At 38.5% G+C, this 27,175-nt stretch overlaps 1 protein-coding gene across 1 annotated transcript in view; it reads right to left on the bottom strand.

The window, feature by feature from the left end:
* Positions 1-27,175, bottom strand: part of ARHGAP20 (Rho GTPase activating protein 20) — a 161,855-nt gene that overhangs the window by 97,977 nt on the left and 36,703 nt on the right.

The raw sequence follows: 27,175 nt of genomic DNA on the forward strand, positions 1-27,175 counted from the left end.
AACAGGTAGACAGCACAGAGAATAGAGCACTGAACCCAGAGGCAGGAAGATTTAGTTCAAACATAACTTCAAACATTTATTAACTATCTAACCCTGGGGAAGTCACTTAACCTCTAAGCCTCAATTTGCTCATATGTAAAATGGGGATAATAATAGCACCCACCCTGCAGGGTTATTATGAAGATCAAATGAGATAACATTTCTAAAGTGCTCAGCATAGTGCCTGGGTCAAGTAGGTACCTGATAAATTTTTTTTCCTTCCTTATCTCACTATAGACCTTCAAGTGAAGGCTGAAATGTCCATTTCTCAGGGATGTTATAGATTCCTGTTCAGAAAACCATTTGAGCCACATGACTTATGAGGGCTCTTCCAACTCTATTTTTTGTGATTCTGTGAAATGTACATATTTCTAGCATCTTTAAGTCTGTAGATGATACATTGCTAGGATACATCATTACATTTCAATGGTCATCTTATTAAGCTCCTAGAATCACATATTTAGCATGTGAAACTTTCATTTCCATGAGGATCATGTGTTACTTTAAAAATGTATTTGCAACGAATAGTTACTCTATCACCAAGTTAGCTTTACAACTTTATAGGGATTAATAGAAAATCTTGTAGCCTCTATGCAGCACGAACTCCCAGTGATCATTATAGGGCTTTGGTCCAAGAAATGATCACATTTGCATTAGATTCAAAATCACAATATTAACAGAACAGTGAATGGTTTAGTAGAAAGGATGAATTCTAGTCTTGGAGTCAAGGGACCTGAGCTTCACTTTGGGATCTTATTAGCTTTGTAACCTTGGGGGGTAAATCTGCAAAATAGAGAGAATAATTGTTAAACTGCCAATCTCACAAAATTGTGTAAGGACAGCATTTTGAAAATCTTAGGATAAAAGGATTTAGAACTTGCTGGAGCCTTAGACATCATTTAGTCTAACCCCCTTCTTTTAAAGATGAAGAAACTGAGACTTACACAGGTTAGGCAATTATCCCAAGCTCACACAGCTGTATAAATGTAATTATTACCATCAACCTACAAGTAAATTAGATGCTGGAGAGGTCAGCAACAGCCATAAAAGAGGAAGGAAAATTCTCTGTCACTAACTAGATGTATGACCTTGAACAAGTCACTGCTCTTCTATGGCCACTCAGTATTCCCTCCTGGTCCACATCTACAAGTCTTTGTCTGTGGTCAATAATCATTAAAAAATACCGAGCTCCTGACCACAATCAGTTAAAAGCTTGAGAAAGAGGTCTATGTATATTGGGACGTCTCTCTTGGGCAAGTGAAATGAACAGCAGGAAGGAAGGAAGAGAGAGAAGGAGGGGGCGTGAATGAGTGAGAACAAAAACTTCAAAAGACAGAAACAAAAGGGATAATTTTGTTACTAATTAAATTTAACATAGAGTCTTGTAAAAAAAATAAACTATATGTAACCAAAGTTCACGATTTCATACACAATCTTCTTTGTTCTTTGTGTTTTTCAATGTTTGTTGATGATTAAGTTAAAAACAAACAAACAAAAAGAAGAAGAATGAACCAGGGGAAAAGGAAACAAGGTTTTTCCAAGAAGAAAGGGTGGCAGAGTTCTTGAACAAGTTCTTCCTTTAACAATGAAGCAAATATTTGCAAGAATCAAAGAGAAGAGAGTGGTGTGGTGACTAGAATGTCAGGCTTGAAGTCAGGAAGGAAAGGATTCAAATCACATTTCTGACACTTACTAGCTGTGTGATTGTGAACATTTCACATAACCTCTCTGAACCTCAACAGCTCTTTAACTATACCTTGCAGATGGGTCGTGTTCTGTCTGTTGATTTACTGACATAAAGAGAATACCATTATAATAATGAAGAAAGACAAAAGGGAGGGATGGATGAGACAGAAGAACTCTTAAGAAAAATCTCAGATAACTGTACAAGTCATCAAGAAGTATTTATTAAGTACTTGCTATGTGCCAAGCAGGGGCAACGAGGTGGTACAACGGATAGAGCACCAGGCCTGGAGCCAGGAAGACCTGAGTTCAAATCCCACCTCTGACACTTACTAGCTGGGTGATCCTAGGCAAGTCACTTAACCCTGTTTGGTGGCTAGATGGCACTGTGGATAGAGAGCATGGCCTGGAGGCAGGAAGACTCATCTTCCTGAGTTTCAATCCAGCCTGAGAGCTATGTGACTCTGGGCAGATCACTTAACCCTGTTTGCCTCAGCTTCTCACCTGTAAAATGAGCTAGAGAAGGAAATGGCGAACTACTCCAGTATCTTTGCCAAGAAAACCCCAAACAGGATCACAAAGAGTCAGACATGACCAAAACGACTGGACCACAAATGTGCCAGGCACTGTACTAAGTGCTGAGAATAAAAACCAACAACAACATGATGACTGGAAAAAGGGAGTAGATTACACAATTTCCGGGGAGACTTGATATGTCTTAGTTAACAATGTAATTTTAAAGAAATTTTAGTAGTAGAAACTATGGAAAGTTACAAAAGAACTGGAAGTCCTTGAGAAACTAAAATTTTAACTGGAACTGAGAGGCACAAACTTGTAACAATACTAAACAGAAACAATGAAACAAGTATATGTACAGCAAAAATTATGTACAATGACATCCCACTTACTGGAAAATATGTCTCTCAGCAAACAGGCAAACATAGCACAACTATGAATTTAGAAGAAAAATGACAACTAGGATCCAAGGAAAAAAGTTCACTAAGTCCATGCACTTTGGTCTATGGGAAAAACCAGAACCATCCTCAAGTACACTGATTTAGGATATTGGGGAAAAAAAACAGATTTAAATACACAATGACAAAGTGAAAAGTAACAACTGAAAAAAGTTGAGAGAAAGAACGTTTAAAAGCTGACCCCAGTAGGCTCTGGTGTGCTCTGGTGGCATTACTGTATGAAAGCATTACAAAATAGCATTAATAATGCTGACTCACCAAAAAGGAAAAAAAAAGACTAATTTTTGTTAAATATGTTCTGCTTATGGAGGCAGGGAAATGTATTATACATTTTAAATAAATGTTCATCAAAAGCGGTTAAAATAAGTTCTGGAGCAAACCAAAGTTAGGAGAGAAATGTATTTATGGAAACTGAACTCCTGAACATTCCAAAGACACGATTAAAAATGAAAGCATCCCATTGACTAGGGAATGGCTAAACAAACTTGGGTATGTATATTTAATGGATTATTATTGTTCTGTAAAAAATGATGAATGTTATACATACAGGGGAGTATGGAAAGATCTAAATAAGTGTGAAAGAATTTGAAAATATATAAAAAACCTACAATATAAATGAAAACAAACACACACACAAAAAGGAAAAACAAAAGTGAATGCTATAAAATCACAAAGAACCAGCATGACTTCAAAGATGAGATCTAAGACACCCCCAGCCCACTCTTTTGCCAAGCAGGGATGGGAGGCCCGTGAGTATGGTACATTGCACAAATTTTCAGAATTTTCTGATGCATTGATTAGCTTTGCCGATTTTTTTCCCTCCTGTTTTTTTTTTTATTTGTCTTCAAAAATATTGCTTGTTACATGGGTTTCCTCTTTAGGAGAAAGTACCTGAAGGAATACTAGGGGAAATTTTGGTGATAAAAAAAGACATCAATATAAATTTCTTTTTAAAAACAATAGCAACAAAAGAAAAGAATAAAATTAGGTCAGCACCCCTGTGCTCAAATTCTGAGGCTACTATGCCTTGAACATAAGAACACTTAACAGATATCTGTTGAATGATATGATGGAATGTATAGATGTTAAGAAAGGTGAGATTTATCACAGCTTCAAACCTCTATAAGTAACTACAACTAGATTCTTATAGATATGTGGCTGAACTATGTCATCCAGCTGGAAATGGAACATGCTCTTATTAACAATGTTCTGAAGAGAGATAAATGTGGTAACAACAAGGCTTCTACATTAAATTCACAGAACAGAACTATTTCAGAGGCTTTTCAATAGGGAATAGTATATTTAAAGAACAGCTGCCTAATTACTAAAGCTCATTTTAAACCATGTCTCTTTCTCAAGTCTCCCAGTAAGTGAAAGGTGAGGCAATAAGAAGGGCATTCACATGTGCTGGCTGTGAGTTGTGGCCAAATGGGACATAACCAATTTCCAGCAGCCAGTAACATCCCCTGGAGTACAAAAGACAGACCTCTCCTCTCCATCTTCTTAAGTCACAGACAGGCTCAGTCAAAAAAAGGCAGGGGGGGGGCTTTTGTGAGTAGCTACTTTTCCTGTTCCTAAAGCTTCAAGATTACAGAGTATGGTTTGGGATAAGGCTGCTTCTGGAAGAAATGTATAATAGGGTAATAGATGGGAAGAGGGGAAAGAAAGGGTCAATATTGCTGGTGTGCTCCTTAAAAAATGGGGCTGAGAAGGCAGGGGCTCAAACAGCAGCAATACATTCTGAGATTCAATTCACCATCAATTTATCAAGTACCTACTACTGTGTGAAGAAGATATTGTGCTAGGTGCTGGCCATAATAATAATAAAAAATAATGGGACCTATCTTCAGAGCTTACATTTTCTAAGGGCAAGTGAAAGGGGTCCGATATACACAAATAAGTTAATGTAAGATAATTTGGAGGCAGATAGGTGGTCCAGTGGATAATGCCAGGCCTAAAGTCAGAAAGTTCTGAGTTCAAATCTAGCCTCAGACACTAATTGTGTGACACTGTTTGCCTCAGTTTCCTCATCTGTAAAATGGAAAATCACTCTAGTATCTCTACCAAGAAAACCCCAAATGGGATCACTAAGAATCAGACATGCCTGAACAATAATTTGAGGAGGGAGAAAGAGCATTGCTGGTAGATCAGGAAAGGTCTCCCACTGGAGTTGGTGCTGGAATCGGGCCTGGAAGGAAGCCAAAGGTTTTAAGAGATACTGGTAAGAAAGTGTTTTGCATTGTTGGCATGTAGACAAGCAGTAAAGCAGGAGATGGAATGCTGAGTTCAGGAAATAAGAAGTGAAGGGGAGTAATGTGAAATAAATCCAGAAAGGAAGGCTGGGGCCAGACTATGAAGGACTGTAAGTGACAAATTGAGGAGTAGGCACTTTACACTCAAAGGAATAAGGAGCTGCTGAAGATCCTTAAGCAATAGAATGACACCATCAGATCTGTGCTTTAGGAAGATTCTTTCTGTGGAGAATGTAATAGAGAGAGACTGGAAGCAGGGAGACCAGCTAGGAACCTATTTCAATAACCTTGCAATAGTCCAGGCTAGAGATGATAAAGGCCTGGACTAGGGTAGTGGCCGCATGAGTGGAGAGGGGGATTGCAGGAGATGTGAAAGTACTAGATGTGCAAGTAGACCTAACAAGACTTGACAAGTGCTGGGATATTAGGTTAGTTGGTGAAGGGGGGTGGTGTAGAGAGAGTAAAGGATGAAGGAGAACTCTAGAACTGCAAACATGGAAGATACAGCATGGTGGTGCCATCAATAGGATTACGCTAAAAGAATGATTTAGCAGGTAAGGTCTTTGGGCTCTGTGAATAGAGATCCTAGTTTTAGATTTAGATTTGTCAGGTAATAATTGTTGTTGTCATATCCTTCATTCTCAAAGAGGACCAGTGACATCAGAAAGGTGATGTCTCGAACTGGATTTAAGTGAGGTAGAGTTGTGCAAAGTCATTAGCCTCACTCTCTCCTCCAGGGTCATCTGAGTCCAGTGGCAAGACATAGGTCAGGGCAAGTGAAGATGGCCTCAGATGCAGTGCGGAGACCTTGGCCTTTTTAAGCTAAGGGCTTTCCCAGGTCATGGTTTGTCTGAGGCAACACCCATTCAGTGATTCAGTGGTTTAAGGTTAGGGAAGAAATGAGGCAAAAGATGGCCTAGTTTGCCTACTTAGGTAGTATTCAGTTAATTTAAAAGAGAAATAAAGTGATTCCTATTGTTTTAAACCATACTGTTCTAAAAAAAATGCTTTTGGAAGAAAACATCTACAACCCTACATATAATTTCAGGTAATAATTAAGGAGAGGGACTGGACTTGTGATTTCATTGGTTTGGGGAGCTCCCCAGCAGGAAACTCCCTCTGCTAATGCAGGTCTATTGTTGTTGTTCAGTAGTTTCAATCACATCCAACTTTTCATGACCCCATTTGGGATTTTCTTGGCAAAGATACTGGAGTGTTTTGCCATTTCCTTCTCCAGCTCATTTTGCAGATAAGGAACTGAGGCAGATAGGGTTAAGTGACTTGCCCAGGATCACACAGCTAGTAAGTGTCTGAGCACAGATTTGAACTCATGAAGATGAGTCTTCCTGACTCCAGCCCCAGGTACTCTATCCACTTTACCTACCTGCCCATGCAGATCTATACCTTCTCTGAAATTTAGGTACTTAGAGAATTGCCTAGAGAAGTAGAGGTTAAGTGACTTGCCCAGAATCACAGAGTCTGTGTGTCAGAGGTAGGGTTTGAACCTAGATCTTCCTGGCTTCAAGATGGCTCTTTAGTTACTACACCATATTGCCTCTCAGCTTAAGATATACTGTAGCACAGATATAAGACTGACAGCTCTAAGGGGACTTTAGAGTCCATCAAGTTTAGTCTTTTCATTTTATACTTAAGGAAACTGAGGCCCAGGAAAGTGAAGTGATTTACCCAAGGTCACATAGGCACTATCAGAGGTGGGTCCTCTGACTCCAAAGTCAGTGATCTTTCTACATTGTCTCTCTTTCAGATAAAGTACTACAATGTCTAATGTGCTATTTGAAGTAATTTGTATAAGCAATTTACTTACAAACATGACATGTAATAATAATTTCTGCTCATTTTCTTGCCAGGAGTGTCAACTTAGACTAGAATCCATCTTTAACTGATGAAGAATTAGATATGACATAGCCATCTAGGAATCATATCTCTCAAAACAAACTAATGAATTTCAAGGTTAAAAAGAAACCAGGTAGCAATAACTGCATGTTGGTAAGCCTTTCAGTCACTATAAAGGCATGCTGGAAATCACAGCATTCAGAGACTTAACAATATTAGCTTTCTTTGAAAACGTGATGGGAATATTTGCTTCCTTTGAATTACTTAAATTGAGAAATTATTTGGGAAATGAAAACAGGAAAGTCTGGAATTTTCCCCAGATAATCATAAATAGGAAAAGAAAAGGTGAAGCCTGAGGTGAGGAACCTATATAGCCTAATAGATATATTGAGGTTCTCACACTGACCTTGTTGAAACATTTTGCTGGCATTTTGTTTTTGCTTTTGTTTTCTGACTTTAAAGACAAAAACATATTTCACATTTATAATGATACCCTCATTTTGCACACATACACATACACACATCACAGAATTTTATAATTTGTGTGTATCTCAGAGACCTTCTAGATTTTGTAGATGAGATACTGGGGCTCAGGACAGGGATGGGTCAAAGGTAATAAAGATAGCCTTGGAAATAGAATGCAAGTTTCCTGACTCCCAGTTCAGTATTTATCTTACCATTATTGAGGAAAAGATCCCAGACTACATAAATTTATTTTAGCCAAACAAAGCAATATAGTAGGTACCTACAGGCCATCTATCTCCTCTACTAGATTTCCAAGAATGGTGTCAGGTTTTAGCTTTTATTTGCAACACCAAACACTGTTACTTGCACATAGTAAGCACTTCTGAAATGGAGCATGCATTGAATATAAGCATTCATAGTTTGGGTTGTCAATCCAATGCAAAATGATAAAAATGAAGGGGCCAGATTAGATATTTCTAAGGGCCCTCACAACCATAAATTCTATGAGCCTTTAAATATGATTCTGACATTCAAAAATCACCTGCTAAAAATGAAGGGGGGGGAGGGGCTGTTTATCCCCTGTGGTTTAAACATGTGTCTGCTTCACTAGCAGGGGCATTGTGAGGACCAAGAATTATATAAAGTATTTTACCTGCCTTAAAGTACTATAAAAAGTCAGTTATTAGGGAAACAAGGAAAACTTAGACATAGCCTCTGCCCTCAAGACCGTTCAGACTAGGGTGAGTAATTAAAAAACAATCTAGAATGTCATGAGTGCAGGAGAGGTATAATGACAGTATTACTAAGAAAAGGTTCCATTTATACATCATTTTGAGGCAGCTAAGTGACTCAGTGAATAGGGTGCCGGGGGTGGAATCAGGAAGACCTGAGTTCAGATTTGACCTCAGACAGTTACTAGCTGTGTGACCCTGGGCAAGGCAGTGAACTTCTGTTTGCTTAATCCTCTGGAGAAGGAAATGGCAAACCACTCCAGTATCTTTGCCAAGAAAACCCCATGGGCAGCACTGATGTGCCATGGTCCACAGGGTCACAAAGAGTGGGACACGACACAACAACTTTAATATTTAGAAAGTACCAGTTGTCTCATTTAATGCTCACAATAACCTTATGACTCAGAAAGGGAAAATATTTTACAGACGAGGAAAGTGAAGTCACCACTAAGGAATAAGCCTATGAATCTTCATGAGAGGATGAGAACACAACTTTGTTTCTTGCCATTTCCTCATTACCACCCTTCATCCTTTACCTCTACCTACCCGTATGTATTGTGTGTGTCTATATTAAACAATAGCTCCATGACATATATGATCACATCTGATCTTTACAACAATCCTCTAAAGTAGATGATGTAACCATAATTATCAGTCCCATTTTACAAATGAGATAGAAGTGAGCCAAGTTCACAAAAATTAAAAAAAAAAACACCAAGATTCAAACTCAGGTCATCTGATGAAAAACCCAGCATCCTTGGCACTGTCCAACACCACCTCACACTGTGTCTGCATACAGTTGGAACATCAGCCAAACAGAAATTAACCATGCTTCACTGGAACTGCAAACAGGCATAGAAATCCTAAATCCCAGGAAATGCTAATGAAGTTGTCTTTGCCATTCCTGGAGTGTTACTACAAAGCTCAAACAGTGTTCACTAACTATAACAGATAAGACAATTCAACTTAACAGAGCACAAAAGCGACTTCATAATGAGGGCAGACATTTTCATGGGTTTACAGCAAGCTTCTAACTGTGCCAAGAAAGCAACTTCCCCTGAGAATACAGAGCTTGCTCTCCTGCATTCAGAAGCAGTAAATCTTAAGAGTACCTTTTCACCAAATCAGTGCTGAAGTTAGGAAACCAGTGAGGACTACAAGATCTTTTGACAGTCACTCTAGTTGACCTGTTTTAAAAAACAAAGTTTCATTGATATCTATTGTTTTTAAATGCCTATATTTTCCAATATGCCACCTGTCCCTCACCTCCCAAGCAATCCTTTAATAACAAGGAATAAAAAAAGGGGGAAAAAACAGTTCAACAAATTTAACCCAGACATGGACAAAGTCTGACGTTATATGAAGTGTTCTAGACCCATACTTCCCCATCTCAGCAAAGAACGTAGGAATTATCATCTTGTAAATCTTTTTTGGGCCCACCTCAGTCATTGTAGCTTTACAGCGTTCAGTTTTGATTGCTTTCTTGTTCTTCTTTCCGTTTATACTGGAGAAACTGTGTATATCATTTTCCTGGTTCTGTTTTCCAATAATTTGTTCAGTTCTCCTTGAGTTTGAATAAAGATTAAGTAGAACAATCTACCTTGAAAAGCAGCCTCTGTTTAAATGAACTCTTTTGGGTGCTTTCAGATTAGCTAATATTTGTGGGGAGGTCAAGGTTTCAATAGGAAGAGCTTAATTTTTTAAAAAATCCTTGTATTGATTATTGTGTTGTTGTTCAGCTGTTTCAGTCATATCTAACTTTTCATGACCCCATTTGGGTTTTCTTGGCAAAGAGTGGCTTGCCATTTCTTTCTCCAGCTTATTTTACAAGTGAGGAACTGAGGCAAACAAGGTTAAGTGATTTGTCCAGGGTCACATAGCTAGTAAGTGAGGCCAGATTTGACTCAGGAAGATAAGTCTTCCTGACCTCAGGGCTGGCACCCTCTCCACTGTACCATCTATTGCCCTATTGATTATTGTAAAGTACTGTAAATATGGCTCTGAGTACATTAGGAAGGAATTCAGTAGTACATAGTTAAGAATCAGACCAGATGAGCAACATGTATTGGTTGTAACCCATATTTCTAGAGGGAGAATCTATACTAGTAAGATTGCAGATCCATCAAAGTATGGAATGAATGAATAAAGGCAGAAGTATTTATTAAGCAATTCCTGTAGCCAAGTGTTGTGCTAAGTGCTGGAGATACAACTACCAAGGCAAAGAGAGTTTCTTCCTTCAAAGAACTACTATGTGGTGTAGTCAGTCAGTCAGGGGTGGGGAACCTGCAGCCTTGAGGCCACATGTGGCTTTTTAGATCCTCAAGTGTGGCCATTTGACTGAATCCAAATTTCACAGAACAAACCCCATTAGTAAAAGGATTTAATAAAAGAGTGCCAGGCCTGGGTTCAGGAAGACCTGAGTTCAAATCCAGTCTCAGATGCTTACTAGCTGTGTGACCCTGGGCAAGTCACTTAACCCCATTGCCCAGCCGAAAAAAGAAAAAAAAAGAGAAATCTGTACTTTTATTCTATAGGCAACAGGGACCCCCTGAAAGTTTTTGAGCAGGTGAGTAACCAGTTCCATGGGAGAGGAAAGGAGAAGGCCATTCACTATGTACATTTTATGTGTTCCAAACACACAAACCTAGCAAGAGCGCTGTGCTAAAATAATAACTATCACTAAAATGGTGCTTTAAGGTTTTATGTGTTAATAATTTGATCCTGAAAACAATTTTCTGAGGTAGGCACTACTATTATTCTTATTTTTGTTGTTATTGTTGTTGAGTCATTTTTCAGTCAAGTCCAACTCTTCATGACCCATTTGGGATTTTCTTGGCAAGGATACTGGAGTGCTTTGCCAATTTCTTCTCCAGCTTATTTTACAGATGAGAAACTGAGGCAAATAGGGTTAAATGACTTGGCCAAAGGTGCACAACTAAGAAGTGTCTGAGGCCAGATTCGAACTTAGGAAGATCAATCTTCCTGACTCCAGGCTTGGTACTCTATCCACTGTACCACCTAGCTGATCACTCCTATTTTACAGATGAGTAAACTGAGGCAGGCAAAAGGTTAAATGATTTGCCCAAGGTCATATAACTAATATGTTTGAAGCAGTTTTTGAACTCAGGTCTTCCAGATTCCAGGTCCATAGTTCTATCCACTGTACCACCCCGATGCCCATCTAAAACAACACAGCTGTCAGGAAATCCACGATCTCCACCCACATTTCAAGTTTCCATGTTACTGAGTACTTTTCTCTCTAAAATATTCAACTCAAAAACCATTTGTCTAGCACCTACTATGTTCCAGGCACTATGTTAGGTACTGAGGATGAAAAGGAAGCAGTTCATGTCCTCAACAAGCTTGTTTCTTCACCTGTAAATTAAGGGTTTGGACAAAATGACCTCTAAGATTCCTCCCAGCCCTAGATCTTTGATCTCAAATAAATTACTTATAATCTGCACTACACAAATTGGTACTGAATTACATGCTGTTGTCATATTTTTTCTAACCTTTTTATTCCTCTAAGTCTTGCCACCCCCAAAGAAAATGACTGCAAGAAGATATTCACAACAAAAAGCATCACTACAGGTTCTGTCCAAGCTGAATTTGGGGAGGAAAGACCAACGCACACTAATCATACACTACCTAATTATCATTGGCATCATTTTCTAAGATTTCAAATAGGCCCAGGCCTTCACAATACATGGAAAGATCCCAAGCAATCACCTGGTGTCCTGAGGCCAGTACTTTGGTCTGGAGAAATGGTGACATCCGAACTTGCGTCTGGTAGTAATTTCATTACTTAACGTGAAGCCCCATCAGGGCAGCTCTTGAGACAAAAGGAGAGTTTCCTCATGCTCTTTCCCCCACTGACCACTTGGGCTGTGATTCTAACTCTTTAGTTGTTAGAGAAAACAGGAAAAGGTTTTTGTATAAATTCTAGCACTACACTGCTGAAAATTAACACTACTATCAGTCAGGCAAAAGCCTAGCTTACACAGAATCTTGGGAACTTCATTCTTCCCTTCAATTATTGTTGTAGCCATATAAGAGCATTTTTAGTTTTTTTAATATTATTAAAAGGATTTAACTTTTAAAAGTGTGTCTTTTCCATGAAATACTATTTCTAGAATCAGTACTTCTAAGTGAAAAAATAAAATTTGGGTAGGTGAAGAAGGGAATTCCAGAAACGGTATTTTCCTTTACATAATTTGGTTCCTAGTGGCAGTTTTTCCAAGTGATCAAAACATTCTCCTAAAGTGAAAGAAAGCTAACAGACATTGAAAGGGTGTGAGCCAACATCTCATCAAATCATGTTAACCAATTCCGGTTCGTATTAATCCCCCTCAAGCAATATGCTACATATGTACATGTAAGAAAGGGGTATGCTAACACTCAGCAAGCTCTGGGGTTAACAAACCCTCACATACGAAGGCAAATCTTTTAATTCCAATCTTTACTGAGCTCATCTAATTAATTCACAAAGAAAACTGAGCAATAAAAGTTAAGAGTTCTACTGGACACCAAGGGATATTGGTCTAGAGGAACTATCGGGAGACCCATCACATGTTAAAGCCCTTTCATCTTCCTTAAAACTTTTCACTCAAACTCAAATTATCATGAGAGTCATTATGAAGACCATAAATTCATGCTAAAAAACAAATGTCTTACTTCTCTGCTTTTCTCTAAGGTCCTTAGAAAAACCTTAGTTATAATGGAATGCTTATAAATAACTGCCGATGCATGTTAAAAATGTGAAGTTCACATATTAAAATCTAAATGAAATAAAACTTGACAGCTCGACTGAAACCAAACCACATTTTAAGTCATTTTTCACATAGCTGAAATGACATCATACTTTCTGCAGGGTAGAAAGCACGCATCGCATCTGTGTTGGTGGAGCTGAGCAAACACACACGTGGCCTGATTTATTTCCAGGGTTTGAAAGTTTTAATGCATAGCTATAAGGTGTTTGCCCTGATCTCTCAACACAAAGTGTTCAAATAAAATTCTAAGTCTTTAAAAATCCTCTATGGAAGGGGAAACAAATAAGGACAGTAACTGGAGGAAAGTTCTCTATGAACATATGTGAGAGATAAAGTCTGGGAGCTTCTTCATGGGGAAGGAGAAGCCTCAAGAATGGACAATTACTAGATATGAAAGTTGAATTCCAAGCAAGATTTTGTTCTTTAAAAAAGATGATTTCATAAATGACTTGAGGTTTTACAATCAACAGCATTTATTAAGCATCTACTGTATGTGTTAGGTACTGCTGGAGATAAAAAGGCAAAACTAAAGAGGCCCTGCTCTCAAGGAGCTTACATTTGATCTGGGGGACATACATTCTACCATGTATTACTTCTATATATACATACATAAGAACGTACAAAACTCAAAGCCAGGTAATAGAGTAACTTAATAATAACATCCTTGCTCACTTGAGCAAGTTGATTGGACCCAGTCCTCCCTTTTGAAACCAGGAGGGAGGGAGCTAACCATATAGCCCTCTCCTGAAACCAGAGAAGGAGAACACTTAGCTTTGTTTCCTAGGACAGCTGGACTTTTCTGGGCCCTTGCTGTTTTTAGAATCTCAGGCTGCCTGAACTTCGCACATGTTCTCCCCAGCTCCTCATGCCTAGAAATGACTCCTCAACGTAGCTATCCCCTTTGAAATTCTTCTCTTTCAAGGGCTGGTTCCAAAGTGTCATCTCTTCCCTCATTCCCCCAGTGAGTAATGATCCTCTTCTCCATGAAGCTCTCTTATGCATGTTACTATAATCTAACATGTATTATGGTTATCTGTATATACATCTAGGTTATAAGCCCTTTGAGGGCATCTTTGTTTTTTTTTTTTAAGGCAATCAGTGTTAAGTGACTTGCCCAGGGTCACACAGCTAGTAAGTGTCAAGAGTTTGGTCCGAGGCCCCATTTGAACTCAGGTCCTCCTGACTTCAGGGCCAGTGCTCTATCTACTGTGCCACCTAGCTGCCCCGAGGGCCATATCTTGACTTGGAAAACCACAAAATAACATTATCTCTGTTGTACTGTATTTTTACTTATTCTGCTAAACATTTCCCAATTACATTTTAATCTGTTCAAGCCAGAGTTTGATACCTCTAAACTCAATGACCTCTAAAGCACTTTGTAGCTCAAGATCTCTGACCCTACGGACCAAAGATCCTATGAACTAGAATACATACATGAAATAGTTCCAGATTCCAGATAGAGGAAAAGAATTTAAGTGACTTATCCATAGACAGCACAGCTAGTGAAGTTTAAAACTTGTGCCTCTTGACTAGAAACCAGCTTCAGGGCCTCTTTCTACCACAGCATTTAGCCTCTGGTTTTTCCTATCCACAAGATACAAATTATTCCATGCTGGGTACCAATAACAACTCATATCTGTATAGGATTTTATGATCTATCAAGCACTTTCCTCATAACACTCTTGTGAAATAGATAGCACAAGTGTTATCACATCCACGTTTTAAAATGAATACATTAAGGCTAAGAAAAATCTAAGCACATCAGCATCACAGGCAGCTCCTAAGTGTTGGACCTAGACTCAAATACTCCAAAGATAGGCTCACTCTGTACTTGTGTGTGAGGAGCAGGAGGAACATGGGGCGCTGACAGATAATGTAAATGTGGTTGTCTCCCCAAATAAAGTGACAAGATCACCTGAAGGAGGAAGACAGGCTCATATTCTACCAGTATTTACTAGCTACATAGGCTGAGCTAACGTGCCTTAACCTCATGGAGAAACAGTTTTCTTTTATTATAAAATGGAGAATAATAGTGACTACCTCAAAAAACTGCTGTGAAATTTTTGCAAGCCAAGATGATAGAGTGAGGAAGAAACCCTCTGAAGCCCTTCCAAATTCCCCCCCCCCAAACCACTAGAAAATCTCCTCAGAATTCATATAGGAACAGGGAAGCAGCTTACCAGGCTGGCAGGAAAGCTCAAGTCTCACTGGGGTAGGTGGGAGCCAGGTCCAAAAGCAGCAGCAGCCAGTCTCACAGCAGGGGGCCTGCAGGTCCAAACTTGGGGCAATACCCCAGCAAGGGCCTGCCCTCCCCCCCAGGCAAGTGAGCTGTCAGTGAAACACAGCAAGGCCCTCCCCCAGCGACCCCACACCCCCAGCACAAGCCACCTGCAAGGCCTTGCCCCCATTGCTGACCAGTAGTGAAGCCCCGCCCTGGACCTCACCAACTGTGAGACTCCGCCCCTAGGCCTTATCAGCAGAGAGGCCCTGTTTCCATGGCAACCCAGCAGCAGGGCCCTGCCGGCCTGCACAGCAGCAGCCACCAGGCAAGTGAGCAGTTTGTGCAGTACAACAAGGCGCTCCCCGAGTCTAGTGACTTGACCCACATCACAAGCCACCAGCCAGGCCTAGACCCCATTGCTGACCAGTAGTGAAGCCCCCACCCTGGGCCTCACCAACTGTGAGACTCTGCCCCTAGGCCTTATCAGCAGAGAGGCCCTGTTTCCATAGCAACCCAACAGCAAGGTTCCCCCCCCCATAGCAACAAGATCCCTCCTTGAAGACCAGCCAACGGAAAGACTCTGTTACCGTAGCAACCCAGAAGCTAGGCCCCACTCCTGGAGGAGACCAGCAGCTAAACCCTACACAGGGAGGCCAAAATGGAGGCCCCCACTCTCTAGTACAAGCCAGAAGGGAAACCTACCCCCAAGAGGAAGCAAGCAGCTATGAAGCCCAGTGAAAGCAGCAGTAAGACCCAGAGCCCCAGCACAAAAAGCTTTGGACACTGCAGGAGCAGAGCCCAACTCTCACATAAAAACACCAAGTCACAAAATAGGCAGAAAAAATAAGCAAAACAAACAAACAAAAAGAACTTGACTATAGAAAGTTACTATGATGACTGGAACGATAAGGCATAAACTTAGAAGAGCGCAATAGTGTCAAAATGGCTACATGTGAACCTCAAAGAAAAATGTAATTTGGTCTTAGGCCCAGAAAATTCCTGGAAGAGCTTTAAAAGGATTTTAAAAACAAATTAGAGAAGTAAAAGAAAAACTGGGAAAAGCAATGAGAGTTCATGCAAGAGAATCATGAAAAGAGTCAGTGGCATGGGAAAAGATATACAAAAATCTACTGAAGAAAACAACTCCCTAAAAAACTGAATTGGCCATATGGAAAATGGAGTAAAAAAAACTAACTGAAGAAATAATTCCTTAAAAATTAGAATTGAGCAAATGGAAGCTAACAACTCTATGAGATGTCAACATATGATAGAAACAAAACCAAAAACATTAAATAAAAATGGAAGAAAATGTGAAATGTCTCATTGTAAAACAACTGACCTAGAAAATAGATCCAGGAGAAACAACATAAAAATCATTGGACTACCTAAAAGCCATGATTAAAAAAAAAAAGCCTGGACAACATCTTTCAAGAAATTATCAAAGAAAACTGCCCTGAGATATTAGAGCCACAGGGCAAAATAGAAATTGAAAGAACCTAGTCATCATCCCCTGAAAGACACTCCAAAATGAAAACTCCCAGAAGCATCATAGCCAAATTCCAGAGCTCAAAGATCAAGGAGAAAGTGCCGTAAGCAGCCAAAAAGAAACAATTCAAGTATAGTAAAGCCACAGTACAGATTACACACAATTTGGCAGCTTCCACATTAAAGAATGGGAGGGCTTGGAATGTGATACACCAAAAAGCAAAGGTGTTAGGGTTACAACCAACAATCACTTACCCAGCAAAATTGAACACAATCTTTCAGGGGAAAAAATGGATATTTAACGAAATAGAGGACTTTCAAGCATTTCTAATTAAAAGACCAGAGCTAAATAAAAAATTTGACCTCCAAATACCAGATTCAAGGGAAACATAAAAAAGGTAAAAAAGAAACAAGAAAGAGAAAACATAAGAAATTCAATAAGGTTAAACTGTTCACATTTCTACATGGCAAGACAATATTTGTAACTCTTAACAATTTTATAAGAGCAATTAGGAGTATATATGTAAACAGAGGGTGTGGGTATATGGTGACGTTGATGGAATAATATCCCCCCCCAAAAAAAATAAAGGGGTGAGAAAGAAAATTGCATTAGAAAGAGGGGAGAGATTAAATGGGATAAATTATCCCACATAAAAGAGGCACGGCAGAGTTATTATAATAGAGGGAAAGATGTGAGGTGGAAGGCAAAGCTTAAACCTTACTCTCATCAAAAGTGGCTTGAAGAAGGAATAACATACACACTCAGTTGGATATAGAAATCTATCTTACCCTAATAAGGAAGTAAAAAAGGATGAGGATAATAGAAGGGGGAGGAGGGACTGATAAAAGGGAGGATAGATTGGAGACGGAAGAGATCAGATGTAAAACACTTGTGAAGATGGAAAGATGAGGTGGGGATAAACAAGGGGAAAATGGCACGGAAGGAAATACATACTTAGTTATCCTAACTATAAATGTGAGTGGGATGAACTCACCCATAAAATGGAAATGGATAGCAGAATGGATTAAAAATCAGAATCCTACGATATGATGCTTAAGAGAAACACATCAGAAGCAGAGAGATATACACAGGGTAAAAGTAAGGGACTAGAATAGAATTTATTATGCTTCAGCTAAAGCAGGGGTAGCAATCATGACCTCAGACAAAACAAAAGCAAAAATAGATCTAATTAAAAGAGATAAGGAAGGAAACTATATCTTGCTGAAAGATACCATAGACAACAAAGTCACACCAACACTAAACATATATACACCAAATGGCATGGCATCTAAATTTCTGAAGGAGAAGTTGAATTAGTTACAAGAGGAAACAGACAAACAGAACTGTACTAATGTGGGACCTCAACTCTCTCCTCTCCGAACCAGATAAAACTAACCCCCCAAAAATATACAAGAAATTAAAGAGGTGAATAAAATTCTGGAAAAGTTAGATATGATAGATCTCTAAGAAAACTGAATGGGAATGGAAAGGAATACACCTTTTTCTAGCAGTACGTGGCACCTACATAAAAACTTACAATGTATTAAGACATAAAAACCTCACAATCAAATGCAGAAAAGCAGAAGTCAATGCATCCTTTTCAGATCATAATGCAATAACAATTACATTCAATAATGGACAATGGAAAGAGATTAAAAATTAATTTGGAATTAAATAATCTAAACCTAAAAAATAAGTGGGTTAAAGAACAAATCATAGAAACAATAGATAATTTCATTAAAGAAAATGACAACAATGATACAACATACTAGAATTTATGGGATGCAGCCAAAGTGATATTTAGGGGAAAGTTTATATCTCTAATTGCTTACATCAATAACATAGAGAAAAAATAGATTGATGAATTAGGCATGCAACTAACAAAACTAGAAAGAACAAATTAAAAATACCCAATTAAACACCAAATTGGAAATCCTGAAAATCAAAGGAGAGATTAATAAAATTGAAAGTAAGAAAACCATTGAACTAATAAATAAAACTAGAAGCTGGTTTTATGGAAAAAAAACACACAATAAAATAGTTAAACCAAATGGTAATTTGACTTAAAAAAGGAAAAAAGAAAACCAAATTACTAGTATCAAAAATGAAAGGGTTGAATTCACCACCAGTGAAGAAGAAATTAAGACAATTGTTAGGAGCTATTTTGTCCAATTCCAATAAATTTGACAATCTAAATGAAATGGCTGAATATCTACAAAAATATAAATTACTTAGATTGAGAGAAGGAATAAAAATGCTTAAATAAAGGAAGTTTAACAAGCCATAAATAAGCTTCCTAAGAAAACATCCCCAGGACCAGATGGATTCACAAATGCTTTCTACCAAATATTTAAAGCACAATTAATTCAAATACTATATAAACTCTTTGGAAAAATAGGCAAAGAGGGAGTCCTACCAAATTATTTTTATGATGCAAATATGGTATTGATAACTAAACCCGGAAGAGTCAAAACAGAAAAAGAAAATTATAGACCAATTTCCCTAATGAATATTGATGCAAAAATTTTAAATAAAATACTAACAAAGAGATTACAGCAATATATCACAAAGATCATATACTATGACCAAGTGGGATTTATGCCAGGAATGAAGAGCTGGTCTAATATTTGGAAAACTATTAGCAAAATTGACTATCTCAATAACAAAACCAACAGAAATCATATGATTATCTCAATAAATGCCAAAAAAAACCCTTTGACAAAATATAGCACCCATTTGTATTAAACACACACACACACACACACACACACACACACGAGAGCACAGGAATAAATGAAGCTTACCTTAAAATGGTAAGTAATATTTATCTAAAACCATCAGCAAGCATCATCTATAATGTGGATGAGCTAGAAGCTTTCCCAGTACAATCAAGGGTGAAGCAAGGATGCCCACTATCACCTCTATTCTTTAATATTGTACTAAAAATGTGAGCTAGAGCAAAAAGAGAAGAAAAAGAAATTAAAGGAATTTGAATAGGCAATGAGGAAACAAAACTATCACTCTGCAGATGATATGATGTTATACTCAGACAATCCTGGGGAATCAACTAAAAAACTACTTGAAATTCTTAACAACTTTAGCAAAGTTGCAGTATACAAAATAAACCCACGTAAATCATCAGCATTCTATATATTACCAAAAGAGTCCAGCAGCAAGAGACAGAAAGAAAAATTCCATTTACAATAACTGTAGACAACATGAAATACTTGGGAGTCTACCTGCCAAGATAAACCCAGGAAATATATACACATAACTATAAAATACTTTTTAAACAAATAAAGTCAGATCTAAACAACTAGAAAATATTAATTGCTCATAGGAAGGCTGAGCCAATATAATAAAAATGACAATTCTACCTAAATTAATTTATTCAGTGCCATGTCAATCAAACTATCAAAAATTAATTTATAGACCTAGAAAAAAATGACAAAATTCATCTAGAAGAACAAAACCTAAAAAATATAAAAGGAATCAATGAAAAAACAAAGAACAAAGGTGGTCTAGCCAAACCAGATCTCAGACTGTATTATAAAGTGGTAATTATCAAAACAATCTGGTACTGGCCAAGAAATAGAGTGGTACAGATTAGGTACAAATAGATTAGGTGCAAATTACATTATAGTAAACGACCATAATAATCTAGTATATGATAAACCCAAAGATCCAAACTTTTGGAACAAAAACTCATTGATAAAAACTGCTGGGAAAACTGGAAAACAGTATGGTAGAAACTAGGTTTTAACCAACATTTCACACCATCAAACTGGGTCAAAGGTTAAAATGGGTACATTGATTTACACATAAAGGGTGACACCATAAACAAATTAAGAGAGCATGGAATAGTTTATTTCTCAGATTTATGGATATGGGGAAAAAAAATCTAGGACCAAAGACAATATAGAGAGTATTACAAAATGTAAAACAGAAAATTTTGATTAAATAAAATTTTAAAGTTTTTACATAAACAAAACCAATGCAAACAAAATTATAAGGAAAGCAGAAAATTGAGGGGAAATTTTTGCAACAAGTATCTCTGATAAAGGCCTCATTTCTCAAATATACAGAAAACTGAGTTAAATTTATAAAAATACAAGCCATTCCTCAGTTTATAAATGGCCAAAGGGTACAAAAAGGCTGTTTTCAGACAAAGAAATCAAAGCTAGCTATAATCCTGAAAAAATGCTCTAAAACATTATTGATTAGAGAAATGAAAATTAAAACAACTCTTAAGTACCACCTCACACCTATCAGATTGACTAATATGACAAAAAAGGAAAATGTTGGATGTTGGGGGGTATGTGGGAAAACTGGGACACTAATGCACTGTTGGTGGAGTTGTGAACTAATCCAACCGTTCTGGAGAGCAATTTGGAACTATGTTCAAAGGGCTATAAAACTGTGCATACCCTTTGATCCAGCAATACCACTGCTAAGTCTACATCCTCAAGATATCCAAAAAAAGGGGAAAGGTCCTATTTGTACAAAAATATTTATAGCAGCTCTTTTTGTAATGGCTAAGAATTAATTGGAAATCAAAAGGATGCCCACGAATTGGGACTGGCTAAACAAGCTGTTGTACATGATTGTGAGGAGAAATGACAAGCAGGATGATTTTAGAAAAACCTGGAAAGACTTATATGAACTGATGCATACCAAAGTGAACAGAACCAGGAGAATGCTGTACATAGCTACAGCAATATTGTTTGATGAAGAACTGTGAATGACTTAGCTATTCTCAGCAATACAATGATCCAAGACAATCTCATAGAATTAATGATGAAGCATGCTATTTTTCACTTTCTTTTTTTTCCCTTTTATTCGAGTCTTGTACAAAATGACTAATATGGAAATGTTTTACATAATCACACATGTATAAGCTATATCTGATTGCTTACTGCCTCAGGGAGGGGGCATAGGACAGAGGAAGGGATAGAATTTAGAACTCAAAACTTTAAATAAAAATGGTAACAAAAAAAATACTTCTGTGAGAAGCAAATGAAATGATATATGCAAATTCTTTTGCAAACCTTAAAAAGCTCAGTTAATTTTAGCTATTATCATTGTCATATGGAGAGGGACCGGGACCTGGACCTGTGATTTGGTATAAGGAACCCCCAGATGAGGAAGCTGCTACCAGAGCAGGATGGCACTTGCATTCTCAGAGAGGTGCCTGGCAAGCTTCCCTGGCTTCCTGCAAGACTCAGATAAAATGCCACCTTCTGCAGAAAGACTTTCTGGATCCCTCTAAATATTATTATCTGTATATAGTTTGTTGTACAAAGCGTTTGCATTAGATTGTGAACTCTCTGAGGACAGCAGCCGTTTTTGACTTCCTTTGTGTCCTTAGCACCTATCAAGATGCAAGGCAAATAGAAAATAATTACGAAATGTTTGTTGCCTAGGCTACACTAATGGGCTCCGGAGTGGCAACTAAAACTGCATGGGGCACCACGGTTTTAACCCCGGAGAAAGCCGGTGGCCCTACGGCCGAGGGTGTGTGATCAACCAATCAGACAAGTCAAATCCCACCCTCCCTAGACAGCCAATTGTTGATCAAATATTATTCCATCTTTTTGAAATCTCCTTTTGAAATTTCTATTTCATGTAAGTTTTCTGAGTTATATAATTAAAATACAATGAAATTTTTATAACTAAGTAGTATAAATATACCAGGGACATGTCAATTTTTTTTTAACTGATAGGAGTACATGATCAAAAATGTTGGGAATCCACTGACCTAGAAAAGTGAGAATTGAAATGACTCGCCCAGGTTCACACAGCCAGGATGTGGCAGAGGTTGGATTTGAACTCAGCTCTTCCTGGTACCACAGTTCTAAGCTTCCTTTCCATTGTCATGATGTTATTATTTTAGAATCAGAAAACCTGGGTTCAACATTCTGGCTCTGCTAATCCCAACCTGTGCAACTTTGAAACAAGTGACTTAGCCTGCTCAGGCCTCAGTCTGCAAAATAAGGAAGTTAGATTAGATGCCTTCGAATGTCTAAACAACCTGCTCTAGATCTACAATCTTCTAGCCTCAGTTTTCCTATCTGGAAATTGGGGAGATTAGACTGGATCACTGATTGCTAATGTCCCTTCCATCTAAGGGTGTGCCAGAGTCAGCTGGTAGGGCTCCACTGTTAAATTTTCAGTGTTAATCAGCAAACACTCCAAGTCAAGGTTGGAGTTAGTGTTTTGCTGATCGTCTATATTTAATTAAATGCCGATTAAACTCTGAAAATGTACCCAACGTAGATTTTGGAGAGCCAGTTGTTAAACATTTACATGCACAGAACTGCTTCAGTTTCCAACTTCATTTATTTCAGTAACCCTGCATGAGAACGGGAGCAGATAACAAAAATGGGTGGGCTAGATCATTCGTTTTATTTATAGGCAAGGCAGATTTAAAGCCGGGTTCATATAAGGGAAGCACTGTGGAGCAGAACTATATCATTCAGCTGAAATCTAGGACAAACAGCAAGGATAGCTCAAGCCCCTCATAATCTGGTATTTAGCATCAAACAACACACGTCCCTGGGATCCAAGTCCATGAGTCACGCTATGTTAAAGCTGTCTGGGCTACTTGACTCACTTGCTTAGGGTTTAAATGAAGCCAGTTCATCTTGATTTTCCTCCCGCACTGGACTTTGATGAGAGACTGAGGCTGAGGATTGGGCACAACTCTGCCTCCATTAAATCCAATTCACACACAAAGTCAAGACGGCCCCCTGTGGTGTCACTGGTCCTCTTCGAAAATGAAAACAAGGCCCCAGAGGGGTCAGTTAGAGGGACTCCTCTCCACACCCCCAGCTATTCATCTCAAACCCCAGCTAGCCTTCTTGCTTAATGGGTACAAGAAGATAAGTGAGGTTTCAGGCTACAGTGTGTGGATGGATAAGTTCAAATTAATCATCAATCACCCCAGGAAGAACAATCTTAGAATATATATGCCTTTACTTATGGTGGGTCAGGGAGTGGCTCAGCTTGCAAAGTTGTCCCTTCTAAAAAGCTGACCAACCCTGCTGTTCCCAACAATCTTAAAAAAAAAAAAAGGCTACATGCATGGAAGGGATACAGAACCTGGTGGCAGTTGGGTGGCGAAGTGAATAGAGTGCCAGCCCTGGAGTCTTAACTGTGTGATTTTAAGCAAGTCACTTAACCCTTTTTGCCTCAATTTCTTCATCTGTGATCTGGAGAAGGAAATGGCAATCACTCTAGCATCTTTGCCAAGAAAACTCCACATGGGGATCACATGACTGAAACAACTATTAACAAAAATAACAAAGCTGGTGGCATAGTGGAAAGAGCTCTGGGCCTGGAGTCAGGAAGACTTGAGTTTAAGTTAGACATTTAGTAAATGTGTGACCCTGGACAAGTCACAACCTCTGTATGCTTTAGGTTTTTCCACAGTACAAGGGGAGCATAATGACACATCTCCCAGGATTATTGTGAGGATCAAATGAGATAATATTTTTTTTGGGGGGGGAAGGCACTTAGAGCTTGGCACCTAATAAGTGTTAGAAAAATACCTTTTCCCTGCTCCTACTTCACATTAATTTTCTTTTCACTTTAAGAATAACCAATACCCCAAATTCTTCACAGTTACTTGATTATGGATTATAAGCTCCATAAAAGTTGAGAGTATGCCTTGCCTAAACTTTCTATCTTCCTTAGTGCCTAGCACAGAACTCTGTTCGCAGAGACTGCACTTAACAAATGCTTGTTAAGCTGAATTTATTCAATCAAAAGCATTTACCAAGCACCTATTATATATCAATCATCTGAACTTACAGTTATTACTCAGAAACATCAGTAGAATGAAGATGTAAGTACTTTGAGTTTGGGGCTGCAACTTCATTTGGGCTCTAGTTCCCAGTTTTTGGCCAGGAACCTGGGATAAATCACTTGCCTGGACTATTACTTAATCCCACTCTGGAATGAACACTAAGTCTCTAGAACGGAACTTTATTAATAATGGTCAAACAGTGGCTTCAGAAAAGGATGTGGGAACCAGGAATCTAATGATAGGCAGTCTACTTCCCAGGCTCAGAATTCCTGGGTAAGGAATTTTCACTTATAAATCCAGTCCCCAGTCCTCTTCTAATTGAATTGTTCCAGTAAAATCTGTTGCTGGCCTTGATAGCATGCCCCACTCTTCATGACCCCATTTGAGGTTTCCTTGGTAGAGATACTGGAGTGGTGTGCCATTTCCTTCTCCAGCTCATTTTATAGATAAGGAAACAGAGGCAAGTTAAGTGACTTGCCCAGGATCACACAACTAGTAAGTATCTGAGGCCAGATTTGAACCCAGGTAGGTAAGTCTTCCTGACTCCAGGCCTAGCACTCTATCCACTGTAGCACCTAGCTTCACAGAGGGAGTCTTGAGAGTTCTACTAATTCACTATCTAGATTGCGTAGAGGCACTAGGGGAGATTAAAAAGTTTAAATAAGGCACAGTCTCTACCCTCATGGAACTCCCAGTCTACAATCAAATAGCTGAAATATGGTTCATCCTTAAACTGAAGAGAGATAGAAATTATCATGAGATGGGGAGGAGGAAGAATAGGAAATAAGAACATAATTTGCACCAAATACTTCTGCATCTCTTTTATGCATGTACTTTTTTTTTTTAAAATTCAAGCTGTTGGTAATCCAGGGTTGGAAGAGCTGTCGATTTCTTACTAGCTTTCAGAAGGCAGAGCTACCTTGCTTTGTTTCCTAACTGATTACTGTAATGTGTAATTATTCCTTCACAAAGATGTCCTCACTGACCCCCTATTAGAATTGCATTCTGGGTGGCTGTTTTTTAACCAGAAGTTGTGGTGATAGATTCACAGAATTTTAGACCTGAATGGAACCTTAGAGAGATTATCAAGGCCAGGGGTTCTTAACCATGTTTGTGTCACAGATCCCTCTGCCTGCCTGGTCAAGCATCTGAACTCCATCTCCAAATGTCTTCAAATGCATAACATAAAAATACATAGGACTACAAAGAAAACGAATTATACTGAAATAGTTATTAAAATATCAAAAACCCATGATACACTAATAGATATGCTTCTTATTAATGCATTAGATAATACATTTAAAATATAGGCAAATTAAAGTTAAAGTTTAGTTTTTAAAGATATATAAAGGTTGTTGTGACTTGTTATTCACAATTGAAGAAAGTGCTAAATTTCATTGAGGGGTTAGTGAAAATAAAGATGTGATTTTCTTCCCCATCTAAGTTTACAGACTCCCTGAAATCTCTCCAGGTTAAGAACTCTGATTAGTACAACCCTCAGATCCCTTCGTGGGGCAGCAGTGGATGGAGCACTGGGCTTGGAATCAGGAAGACTCATCTTCAGGAGTTCAAATCAGCCCTCAGACATTTACAAGCTGTGTGACTCTGGCCAACTCAGTTAACCCTGTTTGCCTCCATTTCCTCATCTGTAAAATGAGCCAGAGAAGGAAATGGCAAACCACTCCAGTATCTTTGCCAAGAAAACCCCAAATGGGGCCATGAAGAGTGGGATAAGATAGAACAACAGATACCTTAGTAGGATCCTGCTCTGAAATCATTTGCTTCTCCAGGTCACAGCCCAGTATCTCTGGATTTTTGCATCTCTAGGCAGTGAAAGATCCCTCCCTTCCTTTGAATAATTATCTAAGGTCCTTAGGCTAGAGAGGCCAGTCCATAGCAAATACTTTACTATATATATTATTCTTCCATCATCTTGAGAATAGGGTTGGGTGTGGCTCAGAGACCAATTCAATGTGCTCCTGTATGTAGCCATCAAAAACACAAGAGTACAGAGACACGTAATCTAGGACTACCACAGATACCTTCCCAGTGGTATGCTCCATTCTTAGTCCATGGGCCTGTATTGGAAATTAATTTCTAAGAACATGCCCTGAGGACCAAACTCTTAATCTTCCCCACCAGGTGTGAGACTTGGGGGAAATTCAGTGGTTTTAAATATCATTAAATGGAATTACCCAAATAGCCATGACTGACAATGAAACACTTGTCCTGTGGCCTTTTTTCTCAAAGTCATCCTGCCTATTAAGGCAGTCTTTTCCACCAGATATCTCCATTTTCCTTAATGCTTGAAATAATGAGACAAAGATTTCCCAGAATAGTGTGAGCAACATAGCCTGAGAGCCAGGATACCTGGGCTCCAATACCAAATGTGACCTCAGGCTAGTCATTAAATATCTCTGGGCCTCAGTTTCCTTGTCTGGAAAAAGGGGGCAGATTAAATTAAGTCACAGATTCAGATCTAGAAAATTAAACTAATCCACCTCCTTCAAGAGTTTACAATCTAATGGATTTACATTAACTGATAAGAGTAATCGGGGCAGCTAGGTGGCAAAGTGGATAGAGCACTGGCCCTGAAGTCAGGAGGACCTGAGTTCAAATCCAGCCTCAGACCAAACACTTGACACCTGCTAGCTGTGTGACCCTGGGCAAGTCACTTAACCCCAACTGCCTAAAAACAAACAAACAAAAAAGAGTAATCAGAGGCAAGTAAATAATATATACAATAACTATAACAACCACAAAACAATCAAAACTTAATGCTGCAAAATTAAAAAACAAGCACGGCCCCAAAGAAGACATGAGAAGGTATCTTCACTCCACTCCACAGGTGTGGATTATTGCATATACTTTCAGACTTTTTTAATGTATTGAAC

This window comes from Phascolarctos cinereus, unplaced genomic scaffold, assembly GCF_003287225.1.
Source record: "Phascolarctos cinereus isolate Bilbo 61053 unplaced genomic scaffold, phaCin_HiC Scaffold_726;HRSCAF=1367, whole genome shotgun sequence".
In the NCBI taxonomy this organism is placed as follows: domain Eukaryota; kingdom Metazoa; phylum Chordata; class Mammalia; order Diprotodontia; family Phascolarctidae; genus Phascolarctos; species Phascolarctos cinereus.